Here is a 27,949-nt window from a genome sequence, read left to right on the forward strand (position 1 = left end):
TGTTTTGCACAAGGGTAATTGGTGGAGCTGGGACTGTCTAATTCTTAGTGTGCACTCTGGTCTTCTTGCCTCTTTATGAGAAGACAAAAAGAAATGAACAATACTGTGGGATTTCCTAGGAAGAAAATTTCCTGTGACAATGGTTTGTTGTCATCTAGGTTCAGGACAGGCCTCAAGGAAGAGCTGGTAGAGTTTGGGTGGAATGTTAGCTAAGTGGAGGGAGTGGCACAGCACCTATGACTGAACGTGTTAGGTGCCAGCAATTCAGCTCCTACGCATGGCAACAGAGTGACATGCTGCCTGGTGTGTGCTTCCTCCCGATCGTTGGGATGTACAATGAAGTCCACCCATCTCACTGAGGGTTCCCTCTGTTTTACTGACCTGTTGCCTTTCAGTCTGTTCTATTAACAGAGCATCCAAGAAGTGGCACGATATGAAAATGCAACATCAAGGATGGAGCGAGAATACTTGTACAACTCTTCTTAACATTATTGTATGATATGTGAACTATATGCCAAGAAAGCTGTTTTTAAAACTTTTTAAAAAAAAGATTGGAGGAAGACCCATTAAATGCAGATGATACAACCTCATTTGCCAAAAGTGTCTTGAAGCAAAAGCCTAGAAACAGGAAAACTCCAAGTGCACCCAAGGCCCACTGTGCCTGGAGTTGGGGACAGGTAAGCAAATAGTGGCATGAAAATAGCATCTTCCCTCTCCCGCTCTGGCAGAAAGTCCACCGTGTTCATGAGCTCTTGCTCTTGATAGGATTTGGTAGTCTTTTTGGAGACTATAAAAACACCTGTGAAAAATGGTCACATTTTCACTAAGCATGTCTATCACTAGAAGCCTATTCTCTGCAAATCCACAAGCCCATGAAAGTTTGAACGATGAGTCTTTCTTCTCCTGTAAAGATTTCCAGCTTTGGAAACCTTGGGGCGTGGGGGTGGGGCCAGTTCTCTGTCCTACAGGGTAGCCATGACTCAGAGTCAGCTTGATGGCGATGGTGTTGGGTTGGTATATATGTGTGTTTATGGCTCTGTGGCATGGTTTGAAATTTGAAGCCGACTTAGAGGTGTTGTAGATGTTTGTTGGTTTGAAGACAGTGGCACCTTCTGTAGTGAATCACAAGAATGCAGGGCCCTCCATGAACAACCTGCTTCCTTTGTCATGACATCAGACGAACTGGATGGTGCTCTGCTATGATTATTGGACATTTTGATCAAAGATTCTATAGGAGAGGCTTGATGTAAAGGAAGAAAATAGAGAACAGAATGTCAAGCTATCATGGATTCCTCACTTTCCACGCTCATGGAGGCTGGATGAGCCCCAGAAACAATTGCCCAGAGCTAATCTTTAAACCGTAAACCAAAAATATTCCCTTGAGGGCAATGACTATACAAATGTGCTTTGCACAATTGATGTATGTATGGATTGTGATGAGAGTTGTATGAGCCCTTAATAAAATGATTAAAAAATTTTTTAAAAAATCTAGTGTTAAAAAAAAAACCAAAGAGGGGGCTAGTTTAGTGAAAAAAGTCTGCCTTGAACATTATCTTTTAAGAGCGATTGGGAGCAAACTGAGCAACAGTAACTCCAAAGATCAGCAAGATCAGGATGGTGCATTTATGTTAATGGCGAAGAGCCACTCAGAACAGGGCCCTGAGAATGCGGCACAACCTGAAGGATATAGTCAGTGCAGTGACTTGTACGCCTAGAGCCTGTTGATTGTTATTATTTTCCAATTAAAAAAAGAAAGAGGAGGTGGGCCTTTGTGCCCCAGCCTGTGAACATGTCCATGACGTAAGTGAGAAAAACAAGGGACAGGCATTGTCTATAGGGTGATGCCATCGATGTAAGGCACTCACAGCTATCTGGGTCAGAGTGCTTGTGTGTGTTAGTATAGATGCTAACAACTAAAAGGTCTGGAGTAATGTAGCCATCTCTGACTAAGGTGACCCCGTGTCCCCGTTTGTTTGGAAAATACCTGGTGTATACCCGTTGTCCTGGTGTAATTCCCTAATGTGCCTCCTTTTAGTTCTTTGGCATCCTGGTTTGGATGATGGCTCCTATGGTAACCCTACCTTCCTCTGAGAACTGGAATTGGGGCAAGAGTAATGGGAAACTGACAAAGTCACATGCATCCTACTGGTGCCATTTACAATGGGAGGTGTTCTTTTTGTATAATGTAAACTGAGGATGATGGCCCTCATCCACAATGTGGTTGTTCACCACTGAGTGACTAGTGAATGGCCATGACCAAGGGAGAAATGATCTGGTTTTCTTTGTTTTTTGTTGTGCTTCCAAAAGTTCGTGGGAAAAAGTCCATTATCTTTGGAATCATTTCCAACAAACTTGCTTGAAGCCCCCTTGAAGGAGCATCTACCCAGTGATTATCTCTTTAGTCAGGCAGATCCTTGATCATGTCAGGGTTCACTGAGAAAAGTGTGGCTCCTTTGCCACCAGTGTGCTTTTTCAAGGAGCTAGGGGGGATTTTTTGCATTTCCTTCTGTCATCTGGCCTCCAGGTTACTGAGTCGAAGTTCTCCCTAGGAAAAAACAACACATCTTTGGAAAAAATGTTAGATGTGACCTTCACCACCCCCAGGTTCCTCAAACATAAATTTAGACACAATAGGGACTGAGATTTTAAAATGAACTTCATACAAACTGTTGGCCTGGAGTGGGCTTTGGAGTTGGCTGTGTTCCAATTTTCTTTGCTTCCCAGTACAATCCTAGAGGAAGTGGGGTTGGGTGGGAAACAGCTGCCGGTCAAAAATATCCCCCATCCGATTTGCCGGGCCTTGTGGGGCACTGTTGATAGACCAGGCCCTGGGCTAGGTGCTTCTCATTTGTTCTTACCTGAAATGCGATAGCCCTGTTATTATCCTTGTTTCATACATGTGGGACCTAAAGCTCAAAAGCCTTAAGTACTTTGCCCAAGGTACTTGGGGTTCACGTGAGGTCTTTTGACTCGGCCTTTCAGTGCGCACTCCAGTCCACTCTTACTCTCAGCACATTTGATATTTTGAGCTGGGTGGATCTTTGTTGTGAGCAGCTCCTGGTGTCTACTCATCAGATGCCAGTAGAATTTGCTGTCCAAACCCAGGTTTAACAATCAAGATTTTCTGTGGACATTGTCAGATAGTTCCTGAGGAGGCTTGTGGTGCCGGGGAGTCAGAATAGTACCTGCTTGAGCCTGATGGTTCTAGAGAAAGACGGAGGAATGTCACTGAATCAAGATAAGTCAAAGGTGAAGAATAGACGAGCCAAGGAAGTTGAAACCCCTGTACTCAGCCGTGTGTGGACCCTTTCAGTTCTGCTTTGCTTTTCTCTTTTTTCCGCATTGTAGTTTTAGTTTTGGTTATTACCTGGGGACCTGGGGAAAAGTGTCTGAAAATCCTATCAGTCACTTAGCAATGGCACTTGTGAAAGTATGGAAAGGTGGAAGTGACGTAGTTTATTAATCTTGCTCATCTCTGTTGCTCTGCACCGCCAGGGAGGAGCTAGGGCCATGAAAGCTCTGATGCCTGACTGATCTATCTGACTCCATTCAGAGTGGTGGCGAGAGGCTCGGAGCACTGGGTAACATGACCCAGTGGCATTAGGTCTCTGTGCCCATGCATTTCCTGAAGGATGATACAAAAGTCGGTAGCTCAACTAGTTATGGCTCATTCCTGAGAAAAAGCTCTTAATGGAGTTTCACTGCCATTGAGCCAATGGTGACTCATAGCAACCCCCTGTGGTTTCTCAGACTGCAGCTGTTTACAGGAGTAGGAAGCCCAATCTTTCTCCCACTGAGATGCTGATGGTTTCGAACTGCCAGCCATGTGGATTGCAACCTAACTTTTAACCACTATACCACCAGGACTCCTTGTTAATATCGACTTTTACCTCTGACCCACTCCCATCTCAGCTATTTGTTATTATCTGGTTATTACAATACCTTGGTAACATTGAGCCCTGCTGGTATAGTGAGTAACTCAGGCTGTTAAACTGAAGGTCAGCTGTTTGAAACCACGAGACACTCCAAGGCAGAAAGACGGGGCTTCCTACTCCCGTAAAGAGTTACAGTCGTGGAAACCCACAGCTCTACCCTGTCATTGACTCCATGGCAGCGAATGAGCGAGTGAGTGTTAGTAAGACAAGGTAGAGGGGAAAAAGAGGAGCTGATGCCCAGGGCTCAAAGACAGAGTAAATGTTTAGAAAATGAGGATGGCAATGTACAAATATGCTTGAAACAATTGATGTATGGAATGTTATAGGAGCTGTAAGAGCCCCCAATAAAATGATATATAAAAAAAAAGGGAGACAAGGTAAGATGAGTGATCTGAAATTTTAAGCACTATTCTCGTATTTATATTTCAAAAAATTGAATAAAAGTTTACGGCATAAAGTTGAGTTTATATTATTTATATATAATGGATCATGTTATGATATGTTTTTCCTTTATCCCCTGCTGAAAAAGAGTTCCTAGTATACTGCTTAATTGCCTAAGCAAAATTTCACTCACACAGTTGACAGATTCAAACCTGTATGCCTCTTAAAGTGCAGTATTTCATGTAAGCTGATGATATGGAGCACGCGTGTTTCTAGTCGTTTGTCATTTAACAAGGATAAAGGATACATTTGAGATGCCTGCTTTGCTGCTCTCCCCAGCGAGAACAAAGGAATGCAGGGGTGTGCGATGTGGGAGGGAAAAGGACAGATCGGAAAAAGGAACCTTGAGCGGCTTCGTTGGTGCCACCGCCTTTGAAGACACACCAGCACCGTTTTCTGTGCATTTTACTGGACTTTGGAAACATGACAAGTCTAGATTTCGGGTACTCTTCCCTGGGGGAAATCAAATGGTTGGGATTCCTGGAAAGCACACTCAGAGGGTTGCATCACACAAGGGGGTGGACTCAAGCAGAACTTGGGTGGGGAGGTAATCTCAGTGAAGCCCAGGCAGGTCTGGAGTTGAGATGGCCCCTCAGAGTGGTCCTGAGATGGATGAGAGGGCTAGGTCTTTATAGCCCTATGACAACCAGTCACCAGAAGAGGGCGGTGGGCTTTCTGTCGTCAAGACTAGCCATGAAGGGGGCTGTGAGAAGTGCCCGTAGCATAGTGTTCACTGCAGATAAACGTGTGATGTGTGTGCACACACCTGTGTGTGTTTCTGAGAGAGAAACAGAGAGAACGCGGTGTTTTACTTATTGACTTGAGCAAGGACACACATCCTGGAAGTGGATGAGCTTGGATTTGAACTCCTGTCTGACTAATCCCCACACCTGCTCTTGCTGTGCTACATGACTGTTGGGGAAATGTAAGCCGTCACACAGAGGAATGCTCTGGGCTGTCCTGTTAGCTGTTGTCAGGTGGAACCCCTGCCTCGTGGTGACTTCGTGCACAGTGGAAGCAAACACTGCCTGGTTCGGCACCGCCGTATGATTGGCTGTGCATTGGCCTGTAGTGGTCCATCGACTTTTCCCCCCTCTGCTGATTTTCAGAAGTAGATCACCAGGACTTGTTCCTAGTGTGTCCAGTGGGGGACTCTGCTGAAACCATTCGGCATCCTAGCAGCACGCAGGGCCCCGCTGATAGATGGGTGGTGGTTGCTGTGCCCGAGGTTCATTGGGTGGGCATCAAACCCGGCTCTTCTGTGTGGAAGACAAGACTTCTCCACGGAACCACCCAGGTCTCATGTGCCTCGAGTAGCCACTTTCGTTTCCCTAGTGGCTAAATGTCTGCTTTGGTACGGGGAAACCCTTCGAGTTTGCTGACTTGCTTTCTGCAGTAGACCTTTTGTGACAGGTTGCTGAAAGGAAACGGACAGTCATTTGCCTAAGTGGATCATCAGCTGGAATAAAAATCTGAGCTCCAGCTTTCTATTCAGTTTCTCAGCCAGGGGTGACTTGGAGCAAATTGGTGCCCTTCCAGTTCCTGGGGGAAGTGCCTGTCTCCACAGGCCTGCTACCACGGAATACCACAGGTAATATTTTGCTTCCACTAAGAGACCTTTCAAGCCTGCTTCTTTTGCTTACACCTGCCTGGTATTTTGCACACCCCCTACAGCCCGAGAATAAGGCAGACTATACGCTATCAGTTCTGTCTTCATCACTACTTGGGAATCTGGAGGGTGAAGGTGTTTTATAAACATCCAGTTGGTGGTAGCCATGGTGTGCAAAATATCTGAAAATAAAGGTAGTTCAATTGAAATTTTACTTCGACAGCTGAAGTAAAACAGGGGTTATGCAACTTCTGCAAGCATCCCAAACAGGGCGTTCTGCAGGGATGTTAGCATTTTACCAAAGGATAGCCCGTAGACATGTTCAGGTAACTGGCCCACTTATGTAAAGATTAGGTGCTGGAGTCCAGCCAGCGGTGCATGTTGGGGACCAGGCCACCTGGCCCTCTGCTTCTGAAACATCAGCCACTGATAGCACTAGGGAAGCACATGGATTCACCATGAGTCAGAGTGAGGCATTTGTAGTTACTGTAAGTCAACTCCCAAGCAAATTAGGCTGTTTTCAGTATTATCTTACCATTCAACTGCCTCCACTTCTAGTGCAAGGACCAGATTGTTTCAGGGGCCGCTTCCTTTCTTTATCAGCTCCCTCTAGGAAATTTGAGTGCCTGCTCTGTGCCAGGCCTTGTTGGGCATCACTGGTGGGCACTCAGTCTCAGGCTTCCAGCCTCTCAAGGGTGAGTGGAAGGGGTCTTTCAACTCATGTTTGCCTAGTCCCCATCTTGATACTTCTGGGCTCTGTCACTACTGGGGATCTGTAACTTGACACCAAAAAAAAAGTGTACATTTGTGTTGTTGCCAAGTTGGCCCCCGACTCACGGGGACCCCATAAGTTCACATGGCTTCCACATTTCTGTGTAGCATTATGCACATGGGGAGATTTAAGAGTGGTGAAGGCTCTTTGGAGGCTGGGGTCACACCTCTCAGGTGGCTCCCAGGTGATGTTGGTACTGTTCATAGAACACCCCTTTTAAATTGTAAGAGCGGATGGGGAGAAAGGTGGGCTTGAAGAGTTCCAGTCTCAGAAGTTCACAGGGACCATTCTGACCTGTCCTAGAGGGTGACTGTGAGTCAGCACTGCCTCTGGCAGTCAGTTCGGTTTGAGTTTTCAGGGAGCTCAGCGTGATTCTGAAAGCAGGTATGGCACACACTCAGTACTAACTGCCCCCTCCCACCCACCCCCATTTACGCCTTTCAGTTCTTCTGCCTCCAAGGAAAGTAAACAAATTCCGAGGACACGGAATACATTTTTCCTAACACACTATGTCTTGACACACTTAAAGAGTTTCTTGTTTTCCTTCCTGGCCGCAGTGTATTTTCTTATTCGTATCAAGCCCATCTATAGTACTTGTCCCAGAGCCCTTGATAAATGGTTTCTGCACGCAACACCTCCACTGATGCCAGACTTTACTGACAGCAGCTGCTTAGGATGCAATTAAGGAGCTTCTCTTCGGCACTTGCGCCAATTCCCTTATCTTGGCACATTTATGCAGTTGCGTTTCTTCTTGTTCGCTCTCCTCCTTCCCACCGGAGTTGGAGTGAGCTGGTGACTTGCTGTGGCAGAGGGCACGCGGCCAGCCACTCAGTGCTTACGTTCCTGTCCCACTTCTCTGCCTCTTAATTCCGCAGTTTTGTTGCTTGCAGCTCAGTAGTTTCTGGTTAATGAATGGTAATAGGAAAAGAGAGAGTGTATCGTTGGGAAGATGGAAACACTATGGTGAACGGAGCCTTGGAAGACAGAATCAGATAGATCATCCTTAAAGTTCCTAAGAAGCAGCTCTGGGTTTCTTGTCCAGAGCACCGTCAGGCGTGAAGTAGAACCAGCCCTTGGCTGATTTCAGTGCCATCTATTTACATGAAATACCTGTGAGAACGGCTGACATGGGAGCCTACATGGCTGAAGACTGAGGGCTGCATTGGCAACACGCCCAAAGACCTGTGGGTCACATCGGCTCTGAATTAACCCTAGCCCATGGTTTTGCAGATGGACTGCTTTATAAACAGCTGTTCTCGGTGTTCCATTTAAAAAGAAAAGCGAAAAACCCAAACAACTACTTAACGTGGTGAATTCATACTTTGATAAATTCATCGTAATGTCATCTGAACTTTGAGATGGTAACTCAGCAGATGTTTTAATACCATTGTGCATTTAAATCAAATACCAGGGGGATACAGAAATAATCAACCAACCAACAAAGCAGCAAAGGTTATCTATTTCATGTTCAGGAACCTTTTAATTGTTTCCAGAACCAGTGTGTGTGATCATGCCTTCAAAGGTAACTTGGTGGGCTTCTGTCATTAAAATCCCCATCACTAGATCACAGTTGTGGTCTTTCGCCTATCAAAGAGTTTGCTTTGAATTGGCCATGGTTAAGGATGCCCAAGACCTGGACGTTCTGTGCTTATCTTGTTGGTGGGAATCGCCTGCCACTATTGCAGCCTGTGTTTTCTAATGCTGTGGTAGTTTGGTGCGGTTGGGTAGTGTTCAATGCGTAGCATCCCTGTGCACAACAGAATGACACTGCCTAGTCCGGCACTCTTCTCACGGTGGTTGTTTGGGCCCATTGTTGCAGCTGCTCTGTCAATCCATCTCATTGAAGGTCTTTTTGTCTTTGTTGTCAACCTTCTATTTTACCAAGCATGATATTCTTCTCTCCACCCCACCCGCCCACCCCCACTTGGCAACCTCTGAATCTGGTCCCTTTGGTACGCAAGGCTCTGTCTTGGTTTTTATGCTTATAGCAGTGATGTTGTACTTGTGTCCTTTTGACATTGACTCACTTTACTCGGCATAGTATTCTCCAGGTGCATCCATCTCATGCTTTGGTTTCATCGTTGTTGTTTTGTTTGTTTGTTTTTCATCGTTGTTTTTTTAGTCGTTGTGTATAGGGATCAAAATTTCTTTATCTTTTCTTCTACTTCTGTTGAATGATGGGGTCTGTTTCCAACATCTTACTACCGTGAACAGTGCTGGAACAAACGTGGGAATGCAGATGCGTCCGTGCTGTATTGCTCTCACGTCTTTAGGGTATGTACCCAGCAGAGGTATTGCTGGATCCCGTGGAGTCTCTTTCCCAGTCCGTTGAGGTAGTGCCATGTCGCTTTCCACAGTGTTTTCCCCCCCTTTCCCCTAAAATGTCATAAAAAGGAACTCACTTCTGACTCAGGGCCATGTACCCAAACTTAAGATTTTGTAGTTTGTAGCATTGTCTTCGGTGTGGTTGTATTAAGAAGAACCAAAAATGTCAAGTGATTAAAACTGGTACCTAGAGATTTCTTTATATAGAGACAGTAGAGTTGATAGCTCTAAGTTTTTATTATTAGCTCAAACGATTAAGACGTAAAGCAGCAGCAACAACAACAATCAAACATATGATTGCCCCAAACTGAGAAACTGCTTCTGAAAAGTAGCTAAGATGATGATTGGCTGCAAAACCCCCGGAGATCGGCCAAGGGGTCTGATTAATTGCTGAGCTCTGGACCTTTCTAAATGAAATCTTGAAAATGCCGATGCTGAAACGAAGACTTTTTCCTGTGTAAAGTCTAAAAATATATGTTATTGACCAAAGAACACATGTATTTAAAAGCCAACTTGAAAGAGGATATCAAGGAAAGAGTGATAGCTATTCCCCGGACTTCCCGTTATACACAGTTTGGGGTGTATTCTTGCACACTTTCCTCCAATCTCTCTCCAGTTCTTTTTACCCTCTGCCGTCTCGAAGGGATAGTTTAAGTTATTTCATCATGTCTCTCTTAGGTAGCTTTAATACAAAAAGTTTAGTCTCGTAATCTTTGTAATTTATTTTCATACTTTTTGCTTTTCTGTCAGAACGAACTACTTTTAGACAACTGCTGTGTTCTCTACTGGAAACATTTTATGCATGTGTCCATAAGTGGTTTTTCAAAGCGGAGACAGCAGAAGGTGGGTCGCTTTCATTTGTTCCCATGGCGCCGAGGAATTGGATGACGTCGTGTTTCCGCTAGCATTCTTGTTGTTGTTAGGTGCCATCGAGGCGGCTCTGACCCAGAGCGGCCCTGTTACGAAAGAACAAACCCTGCCTGGCCTTGTGCCATCCTCACGGTTGTTCTTGTTTGAACCCGTTGTTGCAGCCACTGTGTCAATGGAGGGCCTGCCTCTTTTTCGCTGCTCTTCCACGTTGCCAGGTATGATGTCCTTTTCCAGGGACTGGTCTCCTGAAAACCTGGCCGAAGTACAGGCAGGCCGTCCCGGCCTCTGGGGAGCCTTCTGGCTCACTTCTTCGAGACAGATTGTGTGTTTGTTTGGCAGTGCCTGGCACTTTCACTGTTGTTCACCAGCACCAGGATCCAGCGCATTCTTTCTTCTTCCAGCTTTCTTACTCAGTAGCCAACATCCCTGGGCACATAAGATGGTGGAAAATATAGGCCTGATATTTCAACGATGGTTTCAAACAGGAATGCCTCCTACTAGTCTTTTACTGTTTGGAATCCCACGTGCTTAAATGATCTCTGGATCATAGACGCTTTGACCAACAATTAAGGGCAAACAAATAAACAAAACCTTTTGATACTTCAGGGACCATAATTTTGTGAATCATTTATGTATGCGTCCCAGAAATGTTTCTTGTGGGCCTGCTATGGGCCAGGTATTGTGGGAGACACAGAATTCTGATATTCTTTGTTACCCTATGTCCTTTAGGCATGCAGAACCCCCAGATGGACTCTGCCCTCTCGCATCCAAGCACACATTTATTCCCCCTCATACTTTGCATTTTGTTGCAAAAAATAAAAAACACTAATTAGAAGTTCTTCATTTCCAAACTAAGAATTGGAGCTCGTGTTTTGTCTGAGGAGAGTGGATGTGAGTCCCTTTACTGGCCAGGGGAGATCACCGTGCGTGGGCATTTGTTTTCGTTTATGAGATGGGCGCTGAAATAAAGGCAGCATGGCAAGTCAAATGGCTGCAGAGAGCCTGAGTGCACTGGGGCTGTGTGTAAGAGCCAAGGCAGGAAGTGGGTTATCAAACCTGGACTTGCTGTTGGCAACAAGTACAGAGGCTGGGGGTAGCTGCAGACCATGAGGATCATCTGATGGGGCAGCTTTCGTTTTATCTCCACAGGAGCTTTCAGTGTCCTGAGTGGTCCAAGGGCTTTTCACAGCTTGACCTATGGGCAAGCAATCATTGTATTAATATTGGCTCAGTTGTTCGGTGTTTTTCGTTGCTCTTAGATGGTTTCTTTTGGATGAGGCAGGCCCGTGGAGGTGAACCGGGAAGGATCAGTGAGAAGGGGAGTGGTGACCATCTCCGAGGCCACAGTGTTGTAAGCGTCTGTGTTGTGTAGGAAAGGAGCCTTGAGCCAGACCACTTACTGGCCGTGCAACTTTACCTTCCTGGAGCATAAGCTCCACTCTATAGTCAGAGGCTTGACTTCCTCCGCTTGTTGTGTGGATGAAAGAGATCATGTGTGTCAAGTGCTATGGCAATGCCTGGCATGTAATAAATACGTTTTTTTTTTTTAAGAAACTGAAGTGTCTTTCAAAATTTTCTTTGAAAAGCCCATTGAGGTGGTTATTTTACCCCTCTATCTCAATTAAACCAACCCCCTCCTTGTCTTTTAAGACATAGAACCACCCCACCTCCCATCCCCCACCAACTATCAGCTCAGCAACCCTCCTTTGTGTACCCTGTCCTTGTTTCTGCCTTGGTTCTCACTCTACTTCATTATTGTCTGTATACTTTCCTGTCTCCTCCATAAGAGAGTAGGTCCCCTGAGGAAATCATTCTATCTTCTTCATTTCTCTACCTCTAGCACCAAAACACAATATCTTTATCATCTTCATATGCGCTGCCTAGAATTCTTCCTGCCTCAGTTTCCTTATCCCTGGCTGGATCATGGTGATGGTTCAATTAAATGAAATAAGCACGTAAGACAGAGCTGGGCAGATTGTGGATTCTCACTGAGGTTAGTGGGCCACATGACTGCTCTTTATTTAATGCTCTTCCATGCTAACAGAAAGGTTGGTGGTTCATGCCCACCCAGAGGCACTGGGGAAGAGAGGTCTGACAGCCTACTTCCAAAATACCAGCCACTGAAAACTCTGGAGCACAGCCCTGCTCTGACACATAGGCGGACACTGGGAATTGGAACTCCCTCCAGGGCAGATGGTAACTGGGTTGTCCTTGTTTTAAAACATGTGGTGGATGATTTGGTCCATGATGCAGGACTACGCTGATGTTCATCAGAGAATAAGCATTCATTTAGAGCCCACTGTGGCCCAAGCCCCTTGCACTGAATCCTGTCTTACCAGAAGAGGCTTAGGGGTTCCAGAGAGTTCTCACTTCTCTTGTTTCCCCATTGAAACATGCCAGCAGGCAACACCTTTCATCTTGTCTGGTGCCTAGGGGCGGTTTTAGCTTTTATACCCTACAAGGTCGACCATAAGATATTATTTAGTCTGGAGAAGCAACCTGGATAGGAAATTCAGAGAGGTATATTGGTACCCCCCCCTCCCGCCCCCCCCGCCCCACACACACACCCCTTTTTTTTTTTGGCTTTGTAGGTTTTTATTTCTAATTCACTCCTACTTCAGTAAGAAAGTATAATTTTAGTAGGATGAAAAAGAAGGGGAAATGGGCATTACCATTGACCTTGATTCCCGGCCTGGCTTCCTGGGTCTCCTGGAGACCATAGACGGCCTTTGGAGAAAGACCCTCAAGCTGTTTTCATGACTAAGAAGAGAACAGAAAGTCCAGCTGGCAGGTCTGCATTTTCTTTTCTTTTTTTTTCTTTCTCTTTTTTAAAAATATTTTTATTTTTTTTAACATTTTATTAGGGGCTCATACAACTGTTATCCCAATCCATACACACATCAATTGTGTAAAGCGCATTTGTACATCGTTTCTCAGATGTCGGGGGTTTAAGTGGAGAGAAAATGTTTTGAGGTCTGCATTTTCTAAAGATTAACCTCAGTTAACGTAAGTGTCCAGTGTCTTCACCTTTCGATGGAATGATCTCAGCACCAGCGTGGGGACACACTGGTTATCTCAGGGAAGGTCCATTACCCTTTAGGTCACTAGTGCAGTTAGGGAGGACGGATTTCTTACAAACTAGACTGACTGTCTGAGTGGACTTCCAAAATTCACAGAAAAATTGAAATACAAGACAATGGATTTTTTTCTCCCGTGCCCTTTTTGGACCCCCTTCATATTTGGGAAACATGCTGCACGTGTCTTTGGATAGCAGCAAGATTGTGCAGCACTCACTCCTGGCTCACAAGGACCCTTCAGAGGATGCCAATACAGAAAGCCAGTATGGATGCCCAGGGTCAAAAATGGCGTGAGCTTTCTGTTAGACAATAAGGGACTTCCCAAGGTGGCCTGAGAAGCACTTGTAAGTAATCTGAAATTTAGGTCTTCTAAATAATATATTAAACATATAAAATATATTTTTATGCACTGAACATTTCACCATACATTCGCCATAAGGTACGGGTACTCCGTTGGATGCTTCTCTCATCATTTTTCACACTTTGGGTGGGGGGGAAAGGCACTGGCAAATTATAATCATCTACACTTAGGGAATTCTAATATTTTATATGTTGGCACATTCAAATTATGCCTGTCAGTATTGTGGATGGGAAAACACACTGACTGAGATTTCATTAGCCCCAATGTCTGTCTGTCTGTCCCCTCCAAAGAGATTTGATCTGAGAAAGGCTCCATTTACAGCTGTTGCCCCCAGGGATAGAGGAGCAGAATGAGGGGGTACTCCCCAATACAACCTGTGGCCTGGCCCCCACGTAGCGGTGATTCTCTTCTCTGCTGAGAAGTGAAGTAATTGTAAATACAGTATGTAAGTGAGCAGCAGAGTGGCTTCCATTAAATGTTTCAGGTAATGGAAGCACATCAACGATAACCCCATGAAGCTCTCTGCGTTAAAAGTTTACAGCCTTAATTTTATGAGCTGCAAGGCTTTCTGCACGAGATGAAAAGAACACTACTCTATACAAAGTGGTATCTCGAGAGTTTGATGCTTTCGTCCGCGTTTTAGGAAAGGCGCCGTTGGGGAGACCGACACCTGGCTTCAGAGGACAGTGTACCGATGGGAGACGTGCCCCTGCCTCTTCTGGCTCTGCTTAAATAAGGAAGGCCTAATAGACCACTCTTGGTTTCTGAAAGTTTCAGTGTATATTATGAAAAACCCAAATGATCTCATTTTAAAACTGTATATTTTGCATCAAAAAAGAACCATATTCCAAAGCAAAAACCACACTTGATGTGCTGCAGATTTGTCAAAACTAGTGGTCTTTAGGAAGTAATAATGATAGTGAAATTTTCTCATCTGTTTATTCATCCTGTTTATGGAAAGCCTGCTCGATCAGCTATTTTTTTGGCATGAGAAAGCCATATATGAAGTGTATTCCACAGGCCCACCCCCATGGCATTAGACATGGTTCATTCTCTTGGTCACAGATCTCATGATTGGCAGGAATCGGGGAGCCTGCTCTTTGTGTCTCCTTTGGGGCGGCGACTCTCTGCAGCCAGCTCTTTCCACAGCTCCGAGAGAGGCTGGCAGGAACAAGTGGCTACTCTGGAGCCTACCCATGGCACGGAAGTGGCGCACTGTCATTTTGGTCCAGGTCCGTTGGCTAAAGCAAGTCAAGAAAGTATCGTCGTCTCAGGAATATTAGTGGATGTGGAAAGAGTGATTGCTTTTAAATAAACAGACAAGCAAACAAAATCTCCCCTCCCTCTAACAAAACAAAACAAGAAATAGCAATCTAATCTACCCCCATCTGCTATTTTTCAGGCTACTCTAGTGATCACGATTGATAAAGTCCTTGCTCTTGTGGATCTTACGTTCTTGTGAGGGTTGGAGATAAAATGGGAACCATTATAAACACAGAAATTGAGGGTTGAATCAGGGCGCTTCCAGAGAGGGGCCGGTGTGAAGTGGTAGAACGTGACCTGGTGAAATGTAGTCACATATAGTCAACATTTTCATTGGTATTGAATCCTTTGAGACTGTCACATTTGTATTGAATTTGTATTGAATTCCTTGAGACTATACTTTAGAAATATTTTTAATATTTTAAATATAGCTTTGTAAATCTTGGCAAATCTAGACCTTGATCTGTGGATACGTTGGTTGTACTTCTAATGGCTTGAATCATGTATACAGTTTTATGCAGTGCTGTTTTATTTAGTGGGTTATGTGTTGTATTACAAACCTCAAGGTCAGCAGTTTGAAACCACCAGCTGCTCCTAGAGAGAAAGATGAAGCTCTCAGTTCCTATAAAGATATACAACCTCAGAAACCCACGGGGTAGGGGTGGGCGGGTGGGGGGTGCAGTTCAACTCTGTCCTGTAGGGTTGCTATGAGTTGGAATTAACTTGATGGCAGAAAATTTGTTTTTTTGGTTTTGGTTGGTGGAAGTGAAGAAGTCTACTGGCAGACTGTTGGCATCAAGGTAAGGAAGTTTAACAAATATCTTTTTCTAAATAGCCCCTTCAACAAAAAACTGTTTCCCAGGAGTACAACCTGCTGGAGGCAACATGACCTGCAGATGAAATCAAAGAACCAGGTATAGCCTAACTAAATCGAGGCGTCAGCAGGTTCGTTTCTTTTCAGCTTTGTGATGAAATTGGGAGGAGGACATCCCAGTGAGGTGCTTATAGAGATTACATCATCCCGTGTTGTGGATGACAAACGAACTGTGGTGGGTTGGTGGTAGGAGTCTCAGAGACTCAGGTTCCATCCCTGGCCAATGCATCTCATGCATAGCCACCAGCCTGCCCACCTATCAGTGGAAGCTTGTCACTATCGTGCTGAACAAGTTTTAGCAGAACTTCAAGACTGAAACACATTAGCAAGCAAGGAAAAAAAAAAGAAAAGGTTTAGAAAGGAAGAGCTCGTGGTCTACTTCCAACACTCAGTGAAAATGGTCTGATCAAACTGCTCACAGTGTCGCAGAAGCAACGTGGTGCGTCTCGGGTGGTAGCTCCCCAGTATAACCTTATTTTACAGAATCCCATTTCATCTGGTTTTAATGCTGAAGGCATCTATATGTATAATTCCTCATGTCTCTGGGGGAAAGCCCAAGAAAAGCACCCAGGACAACAACAAAACAAGAAAATGGATCGTGGAGACCGGGCCAGATGGGGCAGCAGTTTGCATCAGTGTGCACGGGTCACCGTGAATCACAGGCCCTCCGAAGGTAGCAAACAACAACATGGTAAACTGTCTTTTTCCCTGGCTGGCTGGAGCCCTCCCACCGCTCAAGGTGTGGGTAGCATCAGCAATAAGCTGGGGAGAATGGCAGAAATCTGCCTGGGTGCCAGCGCCCTGACGCTCCTGGCTGTGCAGCGCCAGCTGGATGGAGTGTGTCTTGCTTTACCTGGCTCAGACCAGGAAGTGTGGGAGTTCCTCGCCCGACCAAACAGACAGAGTGAAAAGGAGCAAAGCCGGAGGAAGTCTGTCTTCAGTTTTGGTCCTCAGACTACCAGACTGGGAGGGTGCGTGTAAGTTGGGAGGTTTCCCTCCCCCCTCTTAGCTTTTCATTTATAGTTATCTCTAAATATATTCCGATGATAGAAAATTATGGCTCTTTACTTGCCATTTGGCAGCTGTGGCTCTATCTCTTTTTTAGTTTGGGGATGTATATTTTAAGTTCACTTAGACTTGAATGGAGTGGAATTATGAGACTTAAAAAAAAAAAAAAAAGGTCTCCCATAATGCAGGGTTAGGTGTGGTATAAAAGGACAAGTTATAAGAGTAGCCAGCAATTATTGAGAGCTCACTGGGTGCTGTGGCGTGGGCACAGCAGGTAACACGAATGATGCCATTTTTATTGTCTAATTACGCTGGGAAGGAGCCTTGCTCTTGGGAAATCATTGGACTGCTAGTCACAAGGTAAGCAGTTCAAATTCCCTCAGCAGCACTGGAGAAGTTGAGGCTGTGGGCTTCCGTAAAGATCTACAGTCTCAAGTCATGGGGTGGGTAATGGGGGTGGGGGTTGACAACGTTTAAATTGCTGGATACACAGAAAAAGAAGTTTAAAAAGGGAAAGATTTACAGCTCAGAAGCCATGTACACCGGAGGGCTGCTGTGTGTCAGAATTGCCCCGATGGCCGGGGGGTGCCACTCGGCCAAGGTTCATGCTGCAATGTTTCTGTATTGTAGGTGCAGAGAGGCGCCACCGTTTGCCCCAAGTTACTGAGAATCAAAGCTACTTCTGGTTCTTCTTAGAACTTAAGTTCTTCGTTGTCGTCTGTTTAGGAAGCAGGAAAAGATCATTTTTAATTGTCAGCACAAATTTTTATCTTGAAGTATCTATTCCCAGAGCCAGGGCTGAGGTAGGCCCCGAGCGCTATGGAAACGCACGCGCACCTGAATAATTGCAAATGGGAATAGAAGGGCCCAGTCAGTGGTGCGCTGTCGGCTGGATAATATTGTGGGTGGTTGTTGAATGTGCTGCCTCAGAAACGTGCTTGGGGAGCCCGGCTGTAGCTCGAGTGGGATTTGAATTCACTGGCCGGGGGTCTGAAGACATAACTTGGACCCGACCTCTCTTTTCCAATCTCAGAAAAGCCTTTGAGGGAGCTGCAGATCCCCATATGGAAAGTGGGTGAAAAGAATATGTTCTCTTGCCTCTCTCAGCTGTGCTGCTTTAAAAAATACAAATTTAAAATTTCTAATTAGCTCATGCTTTCTGTGGGACCGAATCTGCCCCTCTCTTATTATTTCTCAGCTCCCCTGTGTTGGGACAATGTGAGCCATTTACCAGCTAATGGCTCATTGTAATTATTGGCCATCTCAGGAACCCTCTGGGCAACCATGGATAACAGACCCATCTCCAGATCATATTGGACTTGTTATTCGAATTGCTGCTTATTATTTCTTTGTGCACAGGGGAGAAGCCAGGGCAGTGACTCTCCCAAGAAGTCCAGGCCTAGTAGTGGAAGGAGGTTCCCATCCAAGGATTCAGGATCCCTCCCTTTTACCACCTTTTAAACCATTTGATTGTTTTCTTATGATACACAGCCCCCAGAAATGTCAAGTTTACTTTCATCCTTGGAAAGATGGAGGCTCCCCAAGTTGAAGGTGGTCAAGTGTTCGTTCAATCATATGTTTGAGTAGCCAGAGGTTGCTGTCCTAGTGCTCCCTAAGGAGTCCTGCCTCTCAGTATCCACAGCCTTGAATCTAGGCTGGGCTTGAGATTCTTTTGAACTTGACCATGAGGCAGATGTGCTGCTGTGCCCAATCAGTGCCTGGCCTTCTATTTTCATTCTGCTGGGACTCTAAATTACCCTGTAAGGAGTCTGGCTCTCTGGAGAGGCCACATGAAGAAGGGGAGGCCCTGAGGCTCCTGGGAAACCCAGACGCTGCCTCCAACCATCCAAGCCTTTCTAGCGGGTAGCTGGCTTCCGTCCTGTGAGTGAGGGAGTCATCCTTGGGTGCGTCAGCCCAGGAGACTGAGAAAGGACCCCCTGCTGTCGCTGGTCTGAATTCCAAACTGAGAATTGTGAAAAACAGTAAATAGTGGTGGTGCCTAGCCGCTGGGTTTTGAGTAGTTCGGTATGAAGCCGCAGGTCTCCGTTTGGTCAGAGCCTAGTAAGGTACCACTCTGGGCTGCTCGCTCTACCTTGGGGAGCTGAGGGTATATAGGCAGGAATAAAGGCATTTAGTAAGTATTTCTAAGATCAAAGTAGTTTGAAAAGGGCTATTCGTTTTCCCCTGGATCCGGTGAGTTCCAGAGCATTTGGTGTTACAACCATTCACGCTGGTGCTGAATCATTTTTATGTGGGTGGCTCTCTCCTTTATGAGATGATCAGTTGTTAGCGAGGGAAGCAGGGAGCCCAGATTAGAGCAGGGTGGGGGACCTTTTCTCTGCCAAGGGCCATTTGGATTTAAAAAAAAATCATTTTATTAGGGGCTCATACAACTCTTATCACAATCCATACACACATCAATTGTGTAAAGCGCATTTGTACATTCATTGCCCTCATCATTCTCAAAACATTTCCTCTTCACTTAAGCCTCCGGCATGGATTTTTTTTTAAAAGATCATTTTATCAGGTGCTCTCACAGCTCTTATAACAATCCATACTTCCATTTGGATTTTTATAGCATTATTCTTCAGCCATACTTTTCAAGCATTTAATTAACTCACACGTAATGTGATGGCTGGTACTGCTTCTTTTTGGTCAGGTGTGTGATGTTAACGGATGATGTCTCCGGTCCTCTAAGACCCGGGGCAGCTGTTCCCTGTTCCTACACAAGAGGTTGCGAGCAGCTCCCCGTCTGTCAGGACTTCGTTCTATTATCAGAGTTTTGGCAACAGACTTTCAGTGCCTGAGTAGAAAACCCTGATTGGCACCGTGGTTAAGCACCTGGCTGCTAATTGAGAATCTCAGTGATTCAAACCCACCAGCTGTTCCAGGGGAAGAAGATATGGCTCTGTGTCTACAAAGATGTTGAGCCTTGGAAACCCCTTGGGGGGTTCTACCCTGTCCTGTAGGGTTGCTGTGGTTGTCATCAATTAGATGGAAGTGGGTTTGCCCCTGGGTAGTGCAAACAGTTATCTGGCTTGACTCTAGTCATAAGGTGGTATTTCACCAAGAGGTGAGATACATAAGAAAGACTTGGTGATCTACACACCCCCCCCCACCCGCCAGCCATTGAGAACACTCTAGAGCACAGTTCTGACACACAGAGCTACCATGAGTCAGAACTGTCTGACAGCAAGTGACCGGGTTACCTACCCCAAGGGTATTTTTAGGGAGGTTTTGTTTTGTTTTTGGCAGGGGTGTGTGTGTCAAGGGGTGGGGGGTCATTTCTTCCCAACAAAAACCAAAATGTATACAAGCTATCTGAGCCTGTAAATCTTCACGGGACCAGGATAACCTCATCTTTCTCCCTTGGGACAGCTGGTGGGCTTGAACCCCTGACCTTATGGTTAACAGCCCAAATCTTACCAGACATCACCACCAGGGCTGCTTCTCTAACAAGATTTTATGAATACTGCACAAGATCAGGTAGCATAGTGCGTGGTGAGGTAGTTAACTCACTGGATTCTTGTGATCAAACTGCAGTCAGTTCCACACGAAGAAAATGTAAGCGCCCCCCAAAGAATTGAAGGCTACCAGCATAAAACAAGTGTTTGGGCTCCGTCCATGGAACCTAGAACAGGGTGTGCCCCATAAACATTTATTGGTTGGATGACTTATGTGTGAAATCTATCTGGATGTGAATTATTCTTGTTCAGTACGTGTTTAGTAAGGGCTTGCTGGGTTTTTTGATTGGCTTTGGATTCCTATAGCCACTCGCTTGCCTGCATTGTCAGGGCTCCTTGTTCTGCCCACAGGGCTCTGCCCTCGCAGGAATAACTTGGCCCCCAGTTGGTGATCTATATATAATTGCGGTATGTGATTTAATAACATCTCAAGGGCCCATTGCAATGACTCTCCGTGACATAGACTGTTTTATTAGACATTTTATTCTCCATTTAGGCCACTTGCAAATAAAACGGAAAACGTAGGCAGACACTCTGGGAGAAGTGGCTCTGTGAAGATCTGAGGAAGACTGTGCCACCCTTATCCTTTCTCTCTCAGTCCGAAGATGTTGTGTGGAGCCTGGCAACTCTAAATGTGGTCCACAGCCCAACCAGTAGCCCCAGTATCTCCGGAGAGCTTATTAAGTGCAGAAGCTCAGTCCCCATCCCAGCCCTATTAGATGAGTCCGCATATCAACAAGATCCCAGGTGCTTTGCTGGCATGTTGCATTCTTGTTCGAGAGTAGCTGGCATCCTCGGTGAGGTGGTGTTGGTAGGGAGGGGAAGGAGGTGATGGGAGATAGAGGGGGAGATGCTGCTTTGGGGCAAGTATGGCAGAGCCGCTACAAAGCTGTTCACTAAGGGTTGCTCGGCTTTTCTTCAGTGCAGACTGTCCTCAGTCCAAGTTGTTTCATTACAGGGAGTGATGGGTAGACTGAGGGTCCCGGGGAAGGAGAGCAGATATTGCACTGCATTATGTACGGAGTGTGTATCTTTGTCAAGACATTAGTGCGGCACCATTTTCTGAACCGGGCTCTTCCGCAGGAAAGGGAAGCAGAACGTGGTCTTGGGGAAGGCCTCATTCCCAGCCAGATGTAGCAAGCAGTGGTTCTCAACCTGTGGGTCGCGACTCCTTTGGGGGTCAAACAACCCTTTCACAGGGGTCGCCCGATTCATAACAGTAGCAAAATTACAGTGATGAAGTAGCAACGTGAATAATTTTATGGTTGGGGTCACCACCACATGAGGAATTTTATTACAGGGTCATGGCATTAGGAAGGTTGAGAACCACTGGTGAATAGGGTGCCTTCGATGCATGATTTCATTTAACCTTACAAGCCTGGGAGGATGTTGAGGCTCTCTGGGGTTAATTTACTTACCCAAGGTTGCCATGCTCTCGAGGTGGTAGTCCCAGGATCCCACTCCCAGCTATCTACCCTGAACCACATATTAGGTCGGTCAGACCAAAGTCCCACATGTGGTAGTGACTGGCAAATATTTGAGTTTCATTGTATCAGAAGCTGGCCAGGTTATAGCCTGCTGTGGTTGGCTCACCCAAGCGGTGTCCTCTCTTTCTGGGGAGCATGGACAAAGAAAGTCTGATTTTGCACTCCCAGCATGCATACCTCATTTCATAAGTCGACGGAAGCTTTAGAGAAACCTTCACCTCAGTGGCGAGGAGAACCACAGACGTGTGGGCTCTGGAGCAGAGGTCCTCAGTGTGAGTCCCTTGGACATCTCTTTCCTGGTATTTGCCAGATTCACATATTATTACCTTCTATTTCTATAACCGATGACTTTTTAAAAACGTGATGCGTCTTTAAGAACAAACTTCGTATCACTGTCATAAATGAAAAACCTCAATACCATGAGCTGTCAATATAACATACAAAGAAATAGAAACTTGAGTCCGAGTTCCCTTGTGCTTTCTTTAAATTGGAACATTCCTCAGTGTGAGATAGAGAGGAGTCCCTGGGTGGTACAGGCCGTTAATGTGTTTAGTTGTTAGTCAAAGGCTGGGGGTTTGAAGTTCACACTAAGGTGCCTTAGAAGAAAGGCCTGATGATCAATCTACGCCCCCCTCCCCAATCAGTCATTAGAAACCTGGTGAAGCACAGTTCTGCTCTGCACACATGTGGGCTCACCCTGAGTCAGAATTCCCTTGCCGCCAACTGAATTTACTGTTACGTTGATTGTGGCTCAGAGCAATGCTATATATAGGGTTTCCAAGACTGTAAATTTTTATGTGAGTAGACAGCCTCATTTTTCTCCCTCAGAGTGGCTGGTAGGTTTGAACCACCAACCTTAGGGTTAGCAACCAATGCCTACCTATCCCACAGCACCAGTACGATTCCTTGGCAACTGGTTTAGAAAGGTGGAGAACCTTCCTATATTTATACCAAACTGTGACTTTCCATGACTCAGAATGGTTGGATCACATACACAAAAATCAAAATTTTGTCAAAATCTTCATGTTTCTCTCAGTGGCTATATACCTGCACATTGGCAAATGCTGGCTGAAGTTAAAGAAACAAGTTCATATAGCTGCAGTTTTCTTTCTTAGATCCATCTGTGAGTGAGTGGTATACTGCTATAAACCTTGGTCTTCAGGAGTGATATTTACAGTAATCAGACTTCCCCTGTTATAGGAGGCAATAGGGCTCAAAGGAACATAGCCCACAGCAGGAACAAACATTTGGAGACTAAAACTTGAACCCTGTGCTTTCGAGCTTTGGCCAAAGAAGGAGAGCCTCCCTTATGCTGGGCTGTTCTTTGGGAGGCCGCCATGGGAGGTGGCCCTATCCTCAAGGGACTTGTAGACCTGCCCCTCTGAGAGAGCATGCCTGGGGCAGTTGGTTAGATATTGGTCTTCTGTCAACAGCCTCTTTAATCTTTAACTTTCCCCACTTCTGACGGTGGTAGAATTGCCTATTGAGAGCTTACCTGGTATTTATAACACTTGGCACAAAAAGGTAGCACTTGATCTAATTTTCTTGCTCTTTCTCATGGTTAAGTCTTAGAACAAAAACATTTCTCACTAGCATTTTAATTGTGGTAGCTTTTCTGTGAATCACTTTCAAATGTACCGTTCAGTGACGTGTGTGACACGCAGCACACTGCGCAGCCGTCATCCCTGGCAGCAGACAAACCTGGATGGACTGGCTTGCTTTTCCCAGTCTGGCAAGTGTTCTGCCTCTGTTGGGATACAGGCACCACATTTTTCTCTTTTTTAATCATTTCATTGGGGGCTCTTACAACTCGCATCACAATCCATACATATATCCATTGTGTCAAGCACATCTGTACGTATGTTCTCATCAGCATTTTCAAAACATTTTCTTTCTCCTTGAGCCCTTGGCATCAGCTTCTCATTTTTTCTTCTCCCTCATCCACTCTCTCTCCCAGGTACCACTTTTTTTTTTAGTTATCATTTTATTGGGGACTCTTACATCTCTTGTTACAATCTATACATTGATTGCATCAGGCATGTTTGTACATATGTTGCCTTCATTCATTTCCAGACACTTACTTTCTATTGAGCCCTTGGTATCAGCTCCTCATTCTCCCCACCGTGCCCCGTTCGTAGATTATAAATTATTATTATTTTCATATCTCATACTAACTGCTGTCTCCCTTTCCCCATGTTTTCTGTTGTTCTTTCCCCCTGGAGAGGGGTGTATGGTTATGTGTCGATCATTGTGATCAATTCTCCCTTTCTCCTTTCCCCTTCCCCCCTTTATCCCTACCCTTATGGTATTGCTATTCCCACTCCTATTCCTGGATTCTGTGTGTCATGAGCCCCCATCTCTTTTCTCTACCTGTGTACGTGTTACGGTCTAGTCTGAATTGAGAAGCAGTACTGGGGTCCTGATAGTGGTGGATGAAGAAGCCTCAAGGCACCAGAGGAATATAGTATTTTTCATCGATGCTTTACTGTACCCTGGTTGGTTCATCCCTTCCCTGTGACCCCTCTGTGGGGGAATTGTTCCATTGTCTACAGATGGACTTTGGATCTCTGCTCTGCCCCCCGCCCCTCTTGTTCTACACAATATGTTTTCATTTGTTTGTTTGTCTGTTATGTGTCTTCTGATGCCTATTACCCGGTCCCGATGACTTCTCGTGATCGCACCCACGGTGTGCTTCTTCCATGTGGGTTTGTTGCATCCCTGCTGAATGGCTACTTGTTTAGTTTCAAGCCTTTAGGATTCCAGGTGCTGTATCTTTTAATAGCCAGGCACCATCCTCATTCTTCACAGCATTTGCTTATGCACCCACTTTGTCTTCAAAGGCACCACTTCTTTTTCTATCATACTCTGTTCAGTGAGAAATATGTGAGTTTTCCTTCCTTTAGGCAGGTTCTTGCGTTTAACAGGTTCCAGCTTTCACAATTTAAATATCATCATGTTTCAGGAAATGCTTCTTAATTCCTTAATTTTTTCGCTTTAAGTCTGTCTCCAGGGCCTGCCAGTTTTTCCCCATATGTCTACTCACTCCCCTACCGTTCCACCTCCAACAACCCTGCAACTTTTATCATCATATATTTGGGCTGGTATTTCCAAGCCCAGTTTTAATTGTTTCATACTTGTGTACTACCCAAACTATATTTTTTTATGTAATTTTCTTTTGATCTAATCACTTTGTCTTAGTTTGTAAACCAGCATAAACTCATGTAAAATTAATGAGTTTTACACATGACTAGACTTTCCCCTAATAGTTATTTAAAAAAAAAACACACCAAAGAAAGTACCCCAAGCTTTTCCACCTAAGTAAAAATCTCTGGGAATGAGATCCCAATTAAAAAAATAAAAATAAAAATTTATATATATATAAAGTTTCTTGGGTAAGTCCAGTGTGCCAACCAAAATTGAAAGCCATTGAGCCTAGGATATGGCCAAGTATCAGTAAAGATGCTAGTCTGTATGTGTTTAAAGGAGGCATGGTGGCGTAGTGGTTATGCATGGCCTGTGATCTGCAAGGTCAGCAGTTTGAAATAACGAGTTGTTCAGTGGGGGAAAAAGGGGTCTTTCGACTCCCATAAAGAATTACAGCCTCAGAAATTCCCAGGGGAGTTCTGTCCAGTCCTAAAGTGTGCCTGTGAGGCAGCATCAACTCCATTACATTTTTTCTAAATCACTGTTGTGCGCCATGGGGTGGATTTCCACTCAGAGAGTTCATGTGACAGAGTAGAAGTGTCTCCATAGGGTTTTCGTTTTCTTTAAAACATTTTTTTAATTGTGAATTAGGTGAAAGTTTACAGAGCAGACCACAGTTTTACATTCAACACTTCATCCACATTCTGATTCACCGCCTCCATGGCACTCCCCTCCCTGCACATCACCTGTCCCTCTACCTCCGTGTGTTTCCTGCTTCCCTTCCTCCTCCTAGCCCAACCCTCGAACTTTGCCCTGGGGTAAATGCTGCCCTTTTGATCTTAAAAAGGTTAGCATTGAGTTGCCTTTTGGTTAGCAGCTGAACACAGGACCGTTGCATCATCAAAACTCCGTCCTGTCTGCATCTTCTAGAAAAGTTCATGTTAGAGACTTGTGGTTAAGAAACAATAAAAGAACTCAGTAAGGTCAGCATAGGATCTATTGTAAATGTATAACTTGGGGGTGGAAGTGAATGAATTTCAGTTCTGTGTTCAGATCGCTACTTATTAATTTGGGGATTGTAGGCAATTGAATGTAGGCACCTCTTTCTTAGTCCTAGTTCAGTCAGTTGTCAAATGGAGAGATCTCCCAGAAATGAGGATGCATTTTTGAATATGCTCTGTCCACTGCCTTTTTTTTTTTTTGGATGTGCTCTTTTTTTTAAACATTTTATTAGGGGCTCATACAACTGTTATCGCAATCCATACACACATCAATTGTGTAAAGCGCATTTGTACATCATTCTCAAAACATTTTCTCTCCACTTAAACCCCCGACATTAGGTCCTCATTTTTCCCCTCCCTCCCCGCTCCCCCCTCCCTCATGAGCCCTTGATAGTTTATAAATTGGTATTTTGTCATATCTTGCCCTGTCCATCTGTCCACTGTCTTAAGGATAAACTCCAAACCAGACTCAGTGCCATCAAGTCCATGCTGACTCATAGCAACCCCCTGTGGGTTTCCAAGACTGTACCTGTTTACGGGAGTAGAAAGCCCAGTCACTCTCCGGGCTTATAATGATAATTAGTAAGTTTGGAGAAAGATGAAAAAAGTAAGGCAAAACAAATTTGAAGAGAAAATATTGCACATCAATAGTAATGAGCTTAAAAAGTGACTTCCTGCTAATTATAATTATAGTACCCACCTTATATTTTTATTGTTGGACTGTTGATTGTCTTCAGAATGACAGACACAGCTGAGCTCAAGCCGAGCAGCTTAAACTGAACAGCAGTTCTTAATTACAATTAAAACAATAAATACAGCCTGCCCTGATTACAGTGACTCAAGGTTAGACCCCCTTTCCCTGTTGCAATGTGTATTTTGTTGTTGTTTTTTTTTTGTTTTGCCTTAGTGAGTTGGGTTCTGGCCTGTCTTCATTTGTGATTGGTCTCTTAGAAGTAATGCTCCCACGTTTTTGTAGACAGCTTGCTTTGCAGCAGGAGTTGGCTCAGATGGAGTGATGTGCGTGAAGAGAGAGACACTCAGCCTTCAGTTCTGCCCCATTTTGTAGGGTCAGTTGCACAGACATTGTCAAAAACACAATTATGTCTCTCTAAACTTCAACTCAAAAATAGATGTTGAGGCTGGCTTCTGGGAAAGAAGAGGATTTCACAGACTTAACTGGACATCCAGAGAGGTTCATAAATATCTTAACCTTACTGACTCAGGTTTCTCATTTGATCAGAATGTCTTGAACCCTCACCACTAGGCTCCCATGGGTCCCTAGATGGTGCAAATGGTGAATACTCCATGGCTAACAGAAAGGTTGGAAGCTTGAGTCCACCTAGAGGCACCATGGCATGAAGGGCCAGTACATCGGTCCTTGTGAAAGCACAGTCCTCCCCTGACACACCTGGAGGTTGCCATGAATGAGAATGAACTCCTAAGCATTTGTTTTCAATGGGCTATGAAAGTTATGAGGTCCCATGTTTTGTGTTTTAAAGTTCTTAAAGCCTATCCAGACACCAGCGTAAACTTGGCATGTACCAGGAGATTTGAAAAGGTTGGTAAAAATGGAAAAAAAAGATGAGAATAAGAAATATAAACTTTATTTCTCAACATCAGTTCCGTGAGTTAAGACACTCGTGCAAGCAATGATACTGACCATTTAGCTCATACCTAAAGAACTGAGGGCCCCAGGAATTTAACCGTGCCCATGCAGTCTTTCTTACATTATTAACTGACAAGAGATGGGTACACTTTAATGCTTTTTTTGACATTAGGAAGCAAATTCAGAAAGAGCCAAACCAGGACTGTCAAGTGGATGCCTAGTGATTCCTATAGGAACTCTCACAGAACTGCCCTTGTTTGAGGAGAGGAATGAGCAGACGCATCATTTGAGTGGAGAAGGGCTCCCTGGTAAAGCTTTCCTGAGCATTTTTCTGATTAAGCTTTGTCAGACTCTCAAAACACTCTCATAATAAGTCAATGGTATTATTTGTTGGTCCTCCAGAAAGTCAACAAGCAAAAGGCCTTGAGTATTATCATGACCACTGCTCTTAACTGACCTGGTTGTAGTTCATTTGTGCTTTGTCTTCAGGGTCTTGTTGGTATCTTGTTTCCTGTCCTATTAAGATCTTTCAAGAAATACTTCAGGATCTTGGTCCACTTCTTTAATTTTTTTAAAATTCTATATTGTGAAGTATTTCTTTCTTTTTTTTAAGTCATTTTATTAGGGGTTCATACAACTCTTATCACAATCCATACATACACCAATTGTGTAAAGCGCATTTGTACATTCATTGCCCTCATCATTCTCAAAA

General features: G+C 44.8%; 1 protein-coding gene across 17 annotated transcripts in view; it reads left to right on the plus strand.

The window, feature by feature from the left end:
• The window catches only part of MAGI1 (membrane associated guanylate kinase, WW and PDZ domain containing 1), a 758,591-nt gene that overhangs the window by 27,834 nt on the left and 702,808 nt on the right, over positions 1 to 27,949 (plus strand). The gene's annotated exons all lie outside the window — the stretch shown is intronic.

This window comes from Echinops telfairi, unplaced genomic scaffold, assembly GCF_000313985.2.
Source record: "Echinops telfairi isolate 266 unplaced genomic scaffold, ASM31398v2 ScPeMD7_31;HRSCAF=116, whole genome shotgun sequence".
Taxonomy (NCBI): Eukaryota; Metazoa; Chordata; class Mammalia; order Afrosoricida; family Tenrecidae; genus Echinops; species Echinops telfairi.